The following is a 17,336-nucleotide window of genomic DNA, read 5'->3' as shown; positions in this document are numbered from 1 at the left end:
TAGTTCTGAAACATTGGCATTTTCTATCAGAAGATAGGTCATTGGGATATCTTTATACTACCCCGCCAATGTTTGCTTACACGAGAAGCAAGAATATCAAGGATATGTTGATACGGAGTGATATTCAAGCACACAAGCCAAGATCTAAGAGGAAGGGCACCTACCCATGTTTGAATTGTTCGAACTGTAATATGGTCCAGAAGGGGGACGTGGTGTTCCATCCAAATACAGGTCGTAAAATTTATTTGACAAAATTTGCAACATGCGACACTATGAATGTCATATACAGCATAAAGTGCCCATGTGGCAAGTATTATGTGGGTCAAACGGCCCGCAAAGCGAAAATAAGATGGAACGAACATCGTTCGAACATTCGTACAGGTAACATCAAATCCCCGGTGGCAAGACATTTCAAAGAAGCTCAACATCAGATATCTCAAATGAAATTTCAAATTCTTGATGTACTAGAGGTTACCCCAGGTCAGAGAATGGACATCAACAGACTTTTAAACCAGAAAGAAACTTTCTGGATTGAAAAACTCAACTCCATGCAGCCGGATGGTCTCAACGAAGAATGTAATTTTGTATGTTTTCTCTAAAGTATAATTTATGAGACCAAGTTTGAACATATTTTGACATTTGGAACGTGAGTATACTGTTAATTACCTAATGTCTAACTAAATGTATAGAAGGTTACACTGAATGATAACAGAGATTGAAGAAATACATAAGTGGTTTGTATTAGTGTGTGTTCACATTAAGCATTGTCATATGCATTTTTTTATTTACTTTATTTTAGAAACACTAGGAGGAATTTACATGGAGCAATAAAGAAACAAGAGGTACATCGTTAGCACATCAACATTCATATACCCAATCTAAGATTGTTTATAAATTGGGTTGTTGATCATGGCAGCATAAGCTGGTTTTATCCAGCTCAGTGATAAGAATAGTACTCTCTAAATACTTACTGTAGTTAAAAGACTAACTGCATATGACCGCTTGTGTTATTCAAGATTTTTTTACTACTTTAAAATGGCCGCCGGCACGTGATGACGTCATCACGTTGATGACGTCATCACGTTGCGCGCCGGCGCCATTTTTCACATAAAAACGCACAGGACAACCAGCAGAGCGTTTTCACGCGTGCAAGGTGCCCTGTTGCTGCCAAATGGACTGGAACTATAGGTAAGATTCCCACTGTGGGGAAGTGAAACTATAGTTATTTGACTGCACTGTTAATGATACATATAGATTTTATATGCACATTAATTATTGTCTAGGTTACCAGAACACAAAGGATGTTAGACAAAGGAAACACAACAGTTAAGAGAAATTAGCACGTTTAAGTGGAGAAGCAATTGGATTACTTTCCAACAAAAGAACAAAGTGAATAAGGCCAAATATTTTGAGCAACATTTTACTCAGGTACTTTTTTTCTGAAAATGTTCAACACACTTGAGTTTATGTTTAACATAAGATCTTTAATCCAAGAATGTATGTAAAATATTGAAGTGAAAATTGATTTTATTTATTTTTTTCTTTTTTCTTATTTCTTTCTTATTATCAATAGTCCCTGATGAAGGTCTAGTATAGACCGAAATGCATTGGACCTAACAATGTTTGCTAAAGGCCTCAGCAAAATATCGTTTGTCAAATAAAAATATGTCTACCACAACGAATGGAATTAATTAACATATTTTTAAAAACCATTGTATAATAATAGACTTTTGCATAAGAATTCAGTGGATTTCCCACATAGGTCCTTCCAGTAGACTGGTAGAAATTAACCAGTCAACATCATATCATTAATTCTCACCTTCCTAAGCAACGGGAAGGAATCTGGCGACAGGACCAAATACTACACCTAATACAGATTATTCTAATAACACAAGTAGTGCCCACTCATTTTTTCTCTTTTGGACTACCATTCTGATTTGCACGAGTGAGAGGCACACTGAACTTTCAAATTATAAAAAGAATGTCATATGAAGAACTAAGTGGTTTAACCAATAAGAAAGCGGAAACGTTGGGATTTACTCCCGAAGAGGCTAATGCCATACTTGACTCTATAAGAGATACAGGAGGAAGTCCACATACTATAGATCCTAATGCAAGAATAAAAACATTGGAACGTCTCATACGTAAAGAGATTAATAGAAAACTGCATGCAGTGACACTTACCAAATACTATAGAGCACAAAGAATCCCGAGAGGATTGAGGATTCCTTTGAGACCCACCCTATGCAAGGAGAGTCGTGAGTTTGTAAATAAATGGGAACAAATTTTGAACAAATGTTCATTAGATTTAATATTGCTGACAGTCCAAGAACTTGCTAAAGAACTTGATAAATTAACGACAGAGATTGCAGAAATACAAGCAGAATTGACTGAATCATTAAGTACAACAGATTTAGAAAAGATTTTAGAAGATATTAACAATAATCTCGCAGAATACCGTAAAGAACTAGAAATTAAGAAATTGCGTAAATACCGGAGAGACACGTATGATTATTTGAATGACGAAGTATATACTTGGATGAACAAGTACAATCAGAGACCGTTTCCAAGAAACTCCACAAGTTCATATGATCCAGACACCAGTGGTCCTGAATCGTCTAGTGCTGAGCGTCAAGATGCAGGAGAAGGAACCAGCACAGGCGAAAAACGCCCCACAGGAAGAGGTACTAACTTCAGAAGCACTTTTTTAGACAGAGGTCAGCGAGGAAGAGGACAAGGAGGGGACGCAGACAGAAATCCACAACGTCCACATACACGATTGAACCCCAGGACAACTTAGTGGTTAATTTATCACAATATAATTTATCCAAGGAAGAAAATGATTTACTACAAAAAGGACTCAATTTTGTCCCAACGTATCATTCCACATTGTTTGAGAAGCAAGTAGAACTTTTTAAGTTTTCAAGAAAGTTACGACTCAAGGCCTTTTTTGCAACCATTGAGGAAGATACCACGGAACGTTTACCATCAGATGTAGAGTATAAAGAGTTTAAACCTAAAAGTACTTTCATACCTCCGGTCAATTACCCCATAATTGACTTGTTTCAAAGGATGGTTACTTCTGACCTAAAGAAACTTTCATATAAACCACCACGATATGGGAATTTCAGCAAACAAGATTTAAACATCATCCGCAGATTATTTTCAAATGACAAAATTACATTTAAACCAGCGGATAAAGGGGGAGCCATGGTAATTCAGAATACTGATGATTATCATCATGAATGTATGCAACAACTTTTGGATAGATCAGTATACCAACCTATAGACAAAGATCCAATTAATGAGATTCAACGCAATTTGGAATATATTTTAGATCTAGCAGAAAACAACAAATGGATCACTGAAAAAACTCGTCATTTTTTAAGTACTGCAAATCCTAGAACACCAGTGTTTTACACTATTCCGAAAATTCATAAAACATTAATAAAACCACCAGGAAGACCTATTGTATCAGCCACCAACAGTATTTTGCAACCTTTAGGCACATATTTGGATTATTTTTTACAGCCTATAATTCAAAATACCAACACTTATATTAAGGATACCACCCATTTTTTGAACATACTTACGAACATTTCTACGAATGAGGACATCATTTTATTTACTGCAGATGTACGCAGCTTATATACTTCAATTCCACACAACCAAGGACAAGAAGCAGTGGAATGGCTTTTGTTGAATACTAGAGAGGTGGAAGCCTCAAAAGAGTTTCTAATGATTCTTCTGGACTTCATTTCACAAAATTCATATTTCCGTTACAAGGAACAATATTATTTACAGACAAGCGGTACCTCTATGGGAGCCACAATGGCGCCGAGTTATGCAAACAGTTTCATGTACAAATTTGAAACAGAAAAAATCTTGAATCATGACATCTGGAAGCAACATCTTCAATATTGGGGAAGATACATTGACGATGTATTCGGTATTTGGCAAGGTAGTGAAGAACAATTTATACAATTCACAGGATTTTTGAATACCATTGATACACATATACAGTTTACTACAACCCATAGTAAAAAGGAGGTTAATTTTTTGGACGTCACTGTAAAACACCAAGATTCTAAACTCATTACTACTTTATACCGTAAATAAAGTGATCGTAATAACCTACTACATCGACTCAGTTTTCACCCTCAAAATACACTTATGAGTCTCCCTTATAGTCAAATGTTAAGGGTTAAAAAAATAGTGCAAGATGAAGTAGAATGTGGCAAGCAAATAGAAGAAATGGCTAGAAGATTTCAACAAAGAGGTTACTCAACACAAGAGATCAATAACTCTATTCTTAAAGTGGCCAGAATGGATCGAGAGGAGATACTCAAGAAATTACCAGTAACTAAAGAAACACCACTTATTTATGTGACCAAATTCTCTACAGAAAGCAATAAGGTGAAGAAAATAGTTCTGAAACATTGGCATTTTCTATCAGAAGATAGGTCATTGGGATATCTTTATACTACCCCGCCAATGTTTGCTTACACGAGAAGCAAGAATATCAAGGATATGTTGATACGGAGTGATATTCAAGCACACAAGCCAAGATCTAAGAGGAAGGGCACCTACCCATGTTTGAATTGTTCGAACTGTAATATGGTCCAGAAGGGGGACGTGGTGTTCCATCCAAATACAGGTCGTAAAATTTATTTGACAAAATTTGCAACATGCGACACTATGAATGTCATATACAGCATAAAGTGCCCATGTGGCAAGTATTATGTGGGTCAAACGGCCCGCAAAGCGAAAATAAGATGGAACGAACATCGTTCGAACATTCGTACAGGTAACATCAAATCCCCGGTGGCAAGACATTTCAAAGAAGCTCAACATCAGATATCTCAAATGAAATTTCAAATTCTTGATGTACTAGAGGTTACCCCAGGTCAGAGAATGGACATCAACAGACTTTTAAACCAGAAAGAAACTTTCTGGATTGAAAAACTCAACTCCATGCAGCCGGATGGTCTCAACGAAGAATGTAATTTTGTATGTTTTCTCTAAAGTATAATTTATGAGACCAAGTTTGAACATATTTTGACATTTGGAACGTGAGTATACTGTTAATTACCTAATGTCTAACTAAATGTATAGAAGGTTACACTGAATGATAACAGAGATTGAAGAAATACATAAGTGGTTTGTATTAGTGTGTGTTCACATTAAGCATTGTCATATGCATTTTTTTATTTACTTTATTTTAGAAACACTAGGAGGAATTTACATGGAGCAATAAAGAAACAAGAGGTACATCGTTAGCACATCAACATTCATATACCCAATCTAAGATTGTTTATAAATTGGGTTGTTGATCATGGCAGCATAAGCTGGTTTTATCCAGCTCAGTGATAAGAATAGTACTCTCTAAATACTTACTGTAGTTAAAAGACTAACTGCATATGACCGCTTGTGTTATTCAAGATTTTTTTACTACTTTAAAATGGCCGCCGGCACGTGATGACGTCATCACGTTGATGACGTCATCACGTTGCGCGCCGGCGCCATTTTTCACATAAAAACGCACAGGACAACCAGCAGAGCGTTTTCACGCGTGCAAGGTGCCCTGTTGCTGCCAAATGGACTGGAACTATAGGTAAGATTCCCACTGTGGGGAAGTGAAACTATAGTTATTTGACTGCACTGTTAATGATACATATAGATTTTATATGCACATTAATTATTGTCTAGGTTACCAGAACACAAAGGATGTTAGACAAAGGAAACACAACAGTTAAGAGAAATTAGCACGTTTAAGTGGAGAAGCAATTGGATTACTTTCCAACAAAAGAACAAAGTGAATAAGGCCAAATATTTTGAGCAACATTTTACTCAGGTACTTTTTTTCTGAAAATGTTCAACACACTTGAGTTTATGTTTAACATAAGATCTTTAATCCAAGAATGTATGTAAAATATTGAAGTGAAAATTGATTTTATTTATTTTTTTCTTTTTTCTTATTTCTTTCTTATTATCAATAGTCCCTGATGAAGGTCTAGTATAGACCGAAATGCATTGGACCTAACAATGTTTGCTAAAGGCCTCAGCAAAATATCGTTTGTCAAATAAAAATATGTCTACCACAACGAATGGAATTAATTAACATATTTTTAAAAACCATTGGATAATAATAGACTTTTGCATAAGAATTCAGTGGATTTCCCACATAGGTCCTTCCAGTAGACTGGTAGAAATTAACCAGTCAACATCATATCATTAATTCTCACCTTCCTAAGCAACGGGAAGGAATCTGGCGACAGGACCAAATACTACACCTAATACAGATTATTCTAATAACACAAGTAGTGCCCACTCATTTTTTCTCTTTTTCTCTTTTGGACTACTTTACTGTATTAAGGCTCTGATGGCTCTGGAGCTCTTCTTGTCTAGCTTCAAATCTCAATCAGATCATAGAGCCAATGACACTGGTCTTAAATACATGGTCCGGATGAAGCTTGTTTTTTCTTGACCTAATACATTGCCAATCACCGTCTACCTGCTGTTTTCTCATATCTTCATGGGTATCTACATGTATTAAGAAGATGGACTGATGATCCTAACTGTGCTGGGGGTCTTTGCCAGGTTTTGAGATCATTTTTGTTTTCAACCACTCAAAATGCAGAACAAATGAATGGCCAGATTCATGGAAGTGTTTTATAATGGTGCAATACCATAGGAAAACGTTCCGTGAATCAGGCCCTAATGCTGTACAGTGGTGCATGTCCTTTTGCCAATGGGATTTTGACTGAAATAATTCCATCGGAAAAGCTCAGTGAAATATAGAGGGGGTAAGGGGATAAAAGGGTTAGGGGTTTGGGCAGGTACATAAATATAGGGAAGGGGGGCCTGGGCAAACCCCCGCCCCCAAATAATAAAAAGGAATTTGTTTTTTCGATTGAATTCTTGCAGTAAAAATGCCGTCCAAAAAACGTGTGACATCAAAACAACATAGAACCCTGTAGAGCATCACTGGCTAAGAAATGCTTAACATAAAATATCCCACGCTAGTCCTATCTTTCTGGAGTTTGAAAAGTTGGGATGTCTTTGACCACCGAGTGTTCCTCTTCTAATTAATTTCTCCTATCAATTGCTTCTTTCTCTTATACAATGAGATGAGCCATTGCCAGTTTGTTGGGGGATTAGAAAACTTGCTCTCAACACACTGTGCTAGAGGGATTAACAGAAGAATACAACCTGATCAGAAATTGCCTTGCCTGTTCAAAGATTTTCCCCAGAGCATTCTTTTGTGCTGCACCTATGGTTAGCTTGGAACCGCTGCTTCCGTATTTAACAGAACTTCCAATGTTTTCCCTCGTCCAAGTAACTCTGTTTAAGCCTAAACAAAGCATCTTCAGCCCATGAAATGTATCCAGTCGCCTCAGATCAATGCGTCAGTGGCACTTCTGTCTTCATCCCTACATAATACTTTGTCCTTTCTTTTTTCATTTTCTATTCTAGGCCCTGGAGTTCTTAACCAGTCGTCTTCATCAAGTTTGCAGGACATGAAATACATTTCCCTTATAATGCTAATGATAATGATGCGTTATTTATATAGTGCTTTAATCCAAAGTGCTTTACAGAGCACATCCAATATCACCCAGCCGAAATTGACTCTGCTGTGTAGAGCTGATGGGGCTGTAATCCAGAGCACCTGCAGACCCAAAGGGCACATACCCCTGATCTAGAGACACACATCCTCACTTTGCAATGGGTGGTGTGTTGAAAGGAATATTGCTTTCATGTCTTCATTTAATGATCCAACCAATTCTCAAGCAGTGATGAGACTGTTGTGCATTCCTCCTCCGTTTTGTCAGTGCATTTCATTTTACACCTGCATGATATTTTCATGCAGTCGGAGAAGGAACACACAGAGGAAATGTTAATTTCATCTTCTGCTACTTCTATGCCTCCAAATGGCAGTAAAATGCCCTGGAATGTAAATGTGAAGCATACATGGCAGACACATTGCTTTTACACCTTACCTTTGCACTCCCCATCTTGTAAAATGTCCCCCAATGTGTACAGTCTCCATGGAGGTCGCTTTTTTGGATAATAGGTCATCAAAATGCGAGGGTGTATCTGGGAGTGATCAGAGATGTGTCAGTTGCCAATACATTCTGAGTTGGTGCATTTAGATATTTGTCGAGATAACAAGAAAAATCATGGTATTGCACTCACGCGTGTGTGTCAGTAGAATGAGTACTATGGTTTAGTGGGGTTCACAATGCCCCAAATGCATTCCACTCCAAGATGGTATTCCTCTTTCCGAAGAGCAAATCCATCTCTGTTATTACGCACTTTAGAGCTAGTGGTCCAGTCCAAGCTGGTGACTCTGCCAGCGTTCAGGTCACCTCCCATTATGTTCTTGCTGCGTCACATCTTGGTGGGTGCGATAGAATTGTGTGCCTTAATAATGAAAGATGGATTTAACCAAATGTGATCCGTTTTGACAATGGATATCATTACAAGTTTGGAGGTAGCCATGCCTACCTCCAAATTTGTGAAAAAATCCAGCACCTGCGAATGGGCAATTACTGGGCTATTCCGGCCCAGCCAGAACTGGTAATTGCCCTTTCGCGGGCGCTGGAATCGGGTGATCCCCATTCCCATTTGAGCCCCATAGGACTCAATGGGAATGGGGATGCCTGTATCACCGGTACCAATCATTACGGTGCCTGTGCTACAGGCATGCTGTGTTCGCGGGTGCCTTTCATTCCGCCAGGTCAGACCTGGCGGAATGAACGGCACCCACGACATAACTCGGAGTTTGCCAGTCCAGATACAACGGTACCAGCAAGCTTACCGGTACCGTCGTATCTGGACCAGCAAACTCATAATGAGGTCCATACTTCTACTGACCTGATGCAGCTCTATATTTCCAAATGGAGAGGAGAGAAAACAATTAATCTGCAGAATAACTGACAGAGAGGAATCAAACAAGTTATGTCATGTTATTGGAATTTATTCTACACACCACTTACATGTGCTTGGTCTCTGGGCTCACCCTTCGATCCAAAGAGGAAAGTGGGGTGGTTGGTTAGAGGAAGAGTGGGAAAAGACAAGAGGCCTCATTACGACTTTGGAGGCAGCCATGCCCTTAATAAGGGCATGGCTGCCTCCAAAATCGTGTCCGTGTCCGAGTTCCCTGAATGGGGAAATACCGGGCCATTCCAAGTATGGAGAGCCCGGTATTTCCTCCTTCAGGGAACCCGGGCCCAGTCCTTCCCCATTCCCATTCGAGCCCTCATAGGGCTCAATGGGAATGGGGAAGGAGCTAACAACGGGCCCATTACAAACAGGCCCATTGTTAGCTCTCTGGTCCCCTCGCAGGACCCGCTATGGATGTCTGGAAAAACCAGACGTCCAGAGCGGGTCCCGCGAGGGGCCCTCTTAATAGTGCAGAGTGGGTTTAACGGCGCTGGCACCATTACCGGCACTGTTAAACCCATTCTGCACAAGTTATAATCAGGCCCAAGGAGTTCTGTGTTGGTGTGAAGATCCAGGAGCGACTAGCGTATGTGCGGGTGCATTTTTGAGGTGTTTGAAGTTGTACATTGGAGGAGCTTTGTTTTCCAGACAGGAAGCTTAAAGTGTTTGATTTATCACTGTGTTTGGGCGGTTGGTGAGATTTGCAAGTTTATCCGAGACATGTAGTTTATAGAGGGAGAGGAATTTCTCTGTGGTTTGTACTGGTGTGTTTAGTCAGCATGCATGAGTGTGGTTGGAATATGAGGAGGCTTCTTCCAGTTTTACACTCCAGTTTTATGAATTATTGTTGCGAAGCAAAGATTATTTTTTATCCAGTGGCTAACAATTTAATACGCTTGATCGTAGCATTATTTTTGAAGCAAGCCTTGACAATAAGAACTAAGAATTTATTTTTTAATAAAACATTGTTTTTTCGAAACTAACACATGTGTGATGATGATGATGATGTTGATGGTCATGAGGTTTAATAGTGGGTTTCGTAGGGACGCCTACATGTGAAAACCAATAGGGCCCAGTATAGGACAATGCATTGTGTTTCCCTGGGGAAGTGTAGATGTGGACGGAATAGAGTACAACCTAGAAAAACAATCCAAAGGGATTTCTTAGGGATTCCCAGATGCGAACACAATACAATGCTATGGGCTTGCTCAGGGATCGCAACATAGAAACAATGCAGTGCACTGTTTTGAGAGGCCAGGATATGCATACCGTTGACACACCAAATAATAAAAATGCACTGCGCTTTCTTTGAGATACCTATTCCTAAAAAAACACCATGGAGCACAGCATGAACAATGCAATGTGCTGTCCTATGGATGCCTAGCTCTGAAATGTAATTGTGTGCAATTTGGAACCAGAAAGTGCACTTTCTTTGGACTAGATGAATATGAACATAATCGAGCACAATATAGAAATCATGCAATGCACGTTCTAAGGGGACACCGAGATAGGAAAACACAATGTAGAACAGAATGGAACAATACGATAGACACCGACACGTGGGATAGAACGGAGATACAATAGGGCACTGTACAGAATGATGTAATGTGCTTTCCAAGGCGTATCTAGATATGAGTCACAGCAGAGAGTGCAATATAGAAAATGCAAAGCTCATTTCTTAGAATATCTAGGTTGGCGCTATCTTGCTGTGCACAAAATATGAATAATGCAGGCAGATTTCTAGGGATATTTAGATGGGCGATACAACAGGGCATAATACAGAGCAATGAAATGTCTTCTTAAAGGGTACCTAGATCTTAGACACAATGTACTGTGCAATTTAGAGACTCTGCAATTATCTTTTCTCAGGGTACCTTGATGGGAGACACTAAGGTAGAGCCCAATATACAAACCATACAATGTGGCGTCCAATGGAGACCTCGGTGTGAGACAAAATAGGAAACCATTTCCAAATAAGTTACAGCATAGGACAGTTGAGCCTAGGTAAGTATAGCATAGGTCTTGGGATTGAGGGGATGTCTTTGTTAGGCAGAATTATATGCAGTACCCTTTGGGAACACCACACACAGTTAAGACTGCAAGTGACAGTACAAATTCACCTTTGGTACAAGCCTGTACTACACAGTAAAAGTGGTAGCGATGGCTGAGCAGCCAGACTTATCTCAAGAGCAAGTGAGCAGTATCAATAGTTACACAAAGGACAGCAATTACTATGATTCAAACAAACACTGACTCAAGGTTTCTGAATAAAAGAATATACATTCATTTCCACATCAGTTGTATGACAAAGTTAGGCAGATATGGAACAGCACCAACAGGTAAGTAAGCATGGCAATCTAGAAAGAAGAACTTTCTACAGTGATGGAATCAAATCAAAAAGGCTTAGGGCCAAAGTCAATAGGACAAAAGTCTTTTGCTCAAGATCACACAGTTCATGGTAGTTTGCGGTTAAGTCTTTGCCAAGAGTTCCGGACGAAGTCGGTCGGCAGAAAAGTTAGTTTAAAGAGTAGAGAAGGACAAGCCCTTGGATTGGAGAAATATTTCACACACTTTCACGGCGTCTGAACGAAACGAACAACCGGATTTGCACAGTACCTTTAAATGGAGAAGAAGCTGTAGGTGAGGCAGACGTTCCTGGTAGTTCCTGCAGGCTCACGGTTCCAGAAGCGACTGTCAGACTGACATGAAGTAGGAATACCTGTGGTGTCCCCCAGGGTTCTAATCTCTCCCCCTGTTCAACCAGTATCTGGCACTTCTCTCCCACAGCATCGCCGCTCTTTGACCCAACTTTCAGTGCTATGCGGATGATACACAGCTCATTTTCAGGCTACCCTCCGCCTCCTCTTCCCCTTCCCTCATCTCTGATTGCCTTTCTGCTATCCATGAATGGTGTGCCGCCAACAACCTCTGCCTTAATGCTAGTAAGTCTGAGATTCTACTCATCGGCACACCCACTCCCACCTTCCCTGCAGCTCTCTGGCCGTCCTCTCTTGGCCCTCTTCCTGCTCCCACCTGCACGGCAAAAAACCTCGGGGTCATCTTCGACTCCACACTCTCTTTCTCTCCTCACATCTCTGATGTCTCTAAGAAGTCACACTACCAGCTACACCTTCTCAGAGGTATCCTTCCTTTCCTCTCTTTCCCCCAGAAGCTCACTGTCTCTAGAGCCCTGGGTCTCTCGAAGCTGGACTACTGTAACAGCCTCTACCTAAATCTGTCTGCCTCTACCCTCCGCTCTTTGCAACTCATCCAGAACAGGACTGCGAGACTTGTCCTTGGCCTCAAGCCCAGGGACGGTATCTCTCTAGGACTGAAATCATTACACTGGCTCCCAGTGGCTGCGAGGATTAAGTTCGAAACCCTATACATTGTCCACAAGGCCTTCTGGGGCCTTGGGCCAAAATACCTTCAACTCTCTCTTCCTAAATATCTTCCTTCCCGAGCTCTTCGCTCCTCCGCCTCCAACTCCCTCAGGGTCAGCCGCTTCTCCAAGCAACGAGTTGGGGGTAGATCTCTCTCTGCAGCATGGCCACCCTCTGGAACAGCCTTCCTGCCTCCCTGAAACATGAGGAGCACCATCTCCGGTTCCGGAAGCACCTCAAAACCTTCCTCTTTGCCTCCGCTTTCTCTCCCCCTCTCCCCTGCGAAAATCACTGAACCTGCACTAAATCTGCAACTGGCCCAGTCACTGATCTCGGTCCTTGGCCCAGCTCACTCTTCCCTGCACTGCCTCCCTGGCAAACCCTGCACTGCGGGACTGTCTCTGTATCCGTACAGCCCCTCCTCCCAGCACTTACCTTGCACTTGCCACTAGCTGGCCCTTATTATTTATAGTGTATTCTACTAACCCTGTACTGCACTTTCCCATCTCCCTTTCCCCTTGCACTTTTCCTTTCCCTTCTACCCTTGCACTTGCGCGATCTGAATGACACTTGGCCTAGTAGGATCATTGTCTGTCTCCCCTTGTTCCCCACCCGCCTCGCCTCGTCGCGCCTTGAAACACTTGTGTATAGGCGCGGTACAAATACCATATCATATCATATCATATCAAGACTGGCGGGTCCTGCACTACCCAGGGAACAAACCAGTTGCAGAGCAAAGCAACAAATAAAAGGTGCGCTCCTTAAAACCCAAGCAGGGTTCGACCTTCCTGGCTATCCGGCCGACTGTAGCTCTGTATAGCAAATTCGACCAGAGGACAGAGTCCTGGCTTGCAGTTTGGGCAAACTGGTTGTTCCCACCAGCTCAGGGGAAGACGATTCCTGGTGAATCTTCTCTGTCGTCTGACTTGCAGCAGGGCCTCATCGGGCGGTTCAGTCGTGGTAGGGGTCTCATTCTGTCAGCTCCTCATCGGTCCTTTCATTCCAGTGGCGACTCTGCCTTTCCAGACCCAGAGACCTGCGTTTCATGCAGTTTTCCCTCATTCACACAGCCTGGCTGTCAATCACACAGCAGGGTGGTTGTCCCGCCGGGACGGTCACCACAGCCAATCATTTCAGAGTGAGACATGGGTCTCCAAGGAGACCCTGTGCAGGGAGTCCTAAACCCCTCCCTCACATCCTTTACCCCCCAGACATACAGGCGCCTAAGTAGGGCTTCTGCGAAGAAGCTCGCAAAAAGACGGGGAACAAAGGAATAAAATCTGGTTTGGCACGCAGAGTAAAACATGAGAAATACTTTTACAAAAAGAAATGGGGAATAAACCCAGCCATAACCGTAATAAAACATATATGGCCTAGCGGATTTAAGTTCGAGGCTACCAAGATAGCCTAAAACCATACCAAGGTTATTTAAGATAACCGGGGTAGGAAAAATAGGGTAGTTACCACTGCCACCAACCAAGCCTTGATGAAAAGGGAGCGAAACAATGCTCCAAGAGAAACAGACAAAAGGGATAAGTAGTAACCCTTTTCAGTACTCCATGTAAGATGGTTTGTACTGGGTCTGTGGTTTTACAGAGGCTAATAAAGTTAATGCCAACTTTATGTGTTCTGGGAGACAGTAGTCATTCCCAGAAAAATTGAGTCTGAGTTGGGAAGTCTAAAAGACAAACCTATGTCACTGCACTGAGGATGCTGTGTAACACACAGTAAAAAGAGTATGCCTGTGGAGTAGGTGAGGCTCCACAGTCTATGAAACAACCATTTTAAACACACACAGCAAAACACAGGTAGAGTGGGAAGAAAAGGCTGACACTCTTACCAGGTGAAAACATAAATCCTAGGGATCCAGCAAAGCTGCTGAGGGACTCAGTAGGTAAGGGAAATTAGCCTTTATGGAGAATTCTCCCTAACACTCGCCCCCCACCCAGACTAAGGGACAGGAGGATTTAATCAACTCCTGGATGAATCTCTAACTCTAGTCAGTGAAAAACATCCTGGAGAGACCATCAGTATTTTGGTGGTGACATCCTGCTCTGTGCTCAATGGTGAAATCATAACCTTGGAGGCAGATTGATCATCTCAGAAGTTTTGGGTTTTCCCCTTTCATTTGCATTAACCATCTCAAGGGTTGATTGTCTGTCTGAATCACAAAAGTAGATCCATACAAGTATGGTCTAAACTTCTTCAAAGACCACACAATGGCAAAGCATTAACGCTCTATGGTTTCCCACCTTGTTTCTGGTTCTTCAGTTTCCTACTGATAAAGCAAAGGGGGTGCTCCCTACCTTTCTCATCCATTTGACTAAGGACTGCACCTATACCTGTATTGGAGGCATCTGTCTGCACAATGAAGGGTTGGTGATAATTAGCAGTTCTTAGGACTGGAGCAAGACAAAGGGCTTTCTTCAGGTTTTCAAAGGCTTGAGTGCTCTATGAAATTCCTGTAGTACCCAGAGAGACATAGGAAAGCTCTCACTTGGGTTTGAGTAGTAGGTGTGGCCCAGTTTTGTACAGCTTGTACGTTGCTAGGCAATGGCCTTATTTCTCCTCCTCCTACCTCATGACCAAGGTAGACCACTTTGCTCTGACCAATTTGACATTTGCTTGCCTTGATGGTCAGATGGCCCTGCTCAAGAGCCTGCAAAACATATCCTAAGTGATCAATATGTTCTTTCCATGTAGGGCTGAACACTGCAATGTCATCCAAGCATGCCATGCAGAAGTCCTCATCCCATTCAGAACTTGATTGGCCATCCTTTGGAATGTAGCAGGTGTATTCTTTAATCCAAAAGGCATAACCGTAAACTGGTAGCGGCCTGCCAGGGTTGAAATGCAGTTTTCTCCTTGGCATTGTCTGTGAGGGCTATTTGCCAATAGCCTGACGTCAGATCAAATGTACTGAGGTACTTGGCGGAACAAAGTCTATCCATCAGTTCATCTGTCCTTGGTTAAGGATGGGCATCAGTCTTAGTGACTGCATTTAGAGCTCTATAGTCCACACAGAATCTCAACTCCTTGGATCCTGTCTTTGGCACTAGAACAACTGGACTAGACCATGGACTTGTAGATGGCTCTATATCCCTGATATCAAGCATCTTGTTGACCTCTCCTTTGATGTGGGATCTCACATGTTCTGAAATTCTGTAACCTATACTTTGACAGGTAAATAGTCACCAGTGAGAATATCATGCTGGCCCCAATGGGTCAAGCCTGGTGATAGTGAAAACAGGGAGGCAAACTGATTTAACAAAACCTTGCACTCCTCCTGTAGCTCAGAAGTCAATTGAGAAGAGAGATTAACTCCTTCTATTTTCTTATCCAAAGATTGGCCTCTGAGGAGGGCAGGTAGAGGTTCACTCTCCTCCTCCTATTGAGCTGAAGCTAGAAGCAATTCTCCCACTTCTGGTCTCGAGACATATGCCTTCATACGGTTGGTGTGAAAGACTCTGGGAGCCTCCTTAGGTCTGCTTAGGTCCACCAAATAGTTCACCTCTCCAAGTTTTCCCACCACCTTGAAGGGTCCTATCCATTTGTCTTGCAAGGCCCTCTGCCTTGTTGGCACCATAACTAACAAAAGCTGGTCTTGAGTAAACTCAACCAGGTTGGCATTCTGGTCCAGCGAATATTTGACCAGGGCCTGACCTCCTTTCAAGTTATCACTAGCTTCTGCCACCATGTGTGACATTGTCCTCCGGAGACCTGTCACATAGCCCGTCACTCTGACTGGCTTGGGGGAAGGAGCACTCTCCAACCCCTCCTTAATCGGTGCCAATGGACATCTGACTGAATGGCCATAGAGAGGTTCAAAGGGACTTTAACCAATTCCCTCCTGAGGGACTTCCCTATAAGCAAACATAAGGCATGGCACTGGAAGGTCCCACTTCTTTTAAGGGGTTCCTCTAAAGCACCTATTATGCTCTTCATAGTATGATTAAACCTCTCTACCAGTCTATTTGTCTGTGGATGGTAGGCTGTAGAGAACTTGTAATTGACACCACAGTATTTCCACATGACTTGCATGTAGTGGGACATACAATTGGATCCCCTGTCGGATATCACTTCCTTAGGAAACCCTATCTGGTAAAAATACCAATTAGAGCCTTAGCCAAAGCCTGAGCCATAACAGTTCTCATAGGTATAGCTTCTGGGTATCTTGTAGCATGGTCTACTACAACCAGGATAAACCTGTTCCCTGAAGATGCGGGAGGGTCAATGGGACCAACAATGTCGATGCCCACCCTCTCAAAAGGTACTGCCACCACTGGGAGAGGCACCAGGGGTGCCACATTCTTGGCTCCACTCTTGCTAATGGTTTGGCAAGTGTGACAGCTCCTACAGAATTTGTCAACTTCTGAACCCATCTTAGGCCAGTGGAAATATAAGCAGAGCCTTTCTTTGGTCTTTTTGAAAATCAAGTGACCAGCCAAAGGTATTTCACGGGCCAACAGTAGGAACTGGAGTCTGATGGCAATGGGCACTACAATTCGTTTGCAGTTCCCAGGGATAGACTCAGTCAGTTCACTGTAGAAGAGGCCATTTTACCAGCTTAACCTGTGCTTTCCAACTTCTTGCCCATCAAGTTTTTTAGCAGCCTGTTGTCGAAGACATTCAAGAGTAGGACACTCTCTTTGTCCTCTGCTCAAGTCTGCCCTGTTGGGTCCACCTTCTGCCAGTAAATACTGCAGCTCAGGATGGCCAACAGGATCAAGATCCTCAACTAAGACAGTGTCTTCTTCCAAATCTGATTCTTCAGAAACTGGCTCAACCACACAAGGTTGCACCTCAACCTCTGCCTCAGCAGGTGAAGATATCACAGGTGTGATCTTGGACGATCTTGGGATGTCCTGGTTGGTAGCACAGGGGTGCTGTCTGACTTTTCCCTTGAGGTCTTGGGGTTCCTCTTTGCCTCATTCTTTCTAGAAATGGCAGTGAGCAACTCCTGTGGAGTGGGAGTGATGGTTTCCTCTATCAACTCCTCTGGAGAGC

The sequence above is a fragment of the Ambystoma mexicanum genome, chromosome 7q (genome assembly GCF_040938575.1).
Source record: "Ambystoma mexicanum isolate Mex_15411 chromosome 7q, UKY_AmexF1_1, whole genome shotgun sequence".
NCBI classification, from domain to species: domain Eukaryota; kingdom Metazoa; phylum Chordata; class Amphibia; order Caudata; family Ambystomatidae; genus Ambystoma; species Ambystoma mexicanum.
This window is presented reverse-complemented; position numbering follows the sequence as displayed.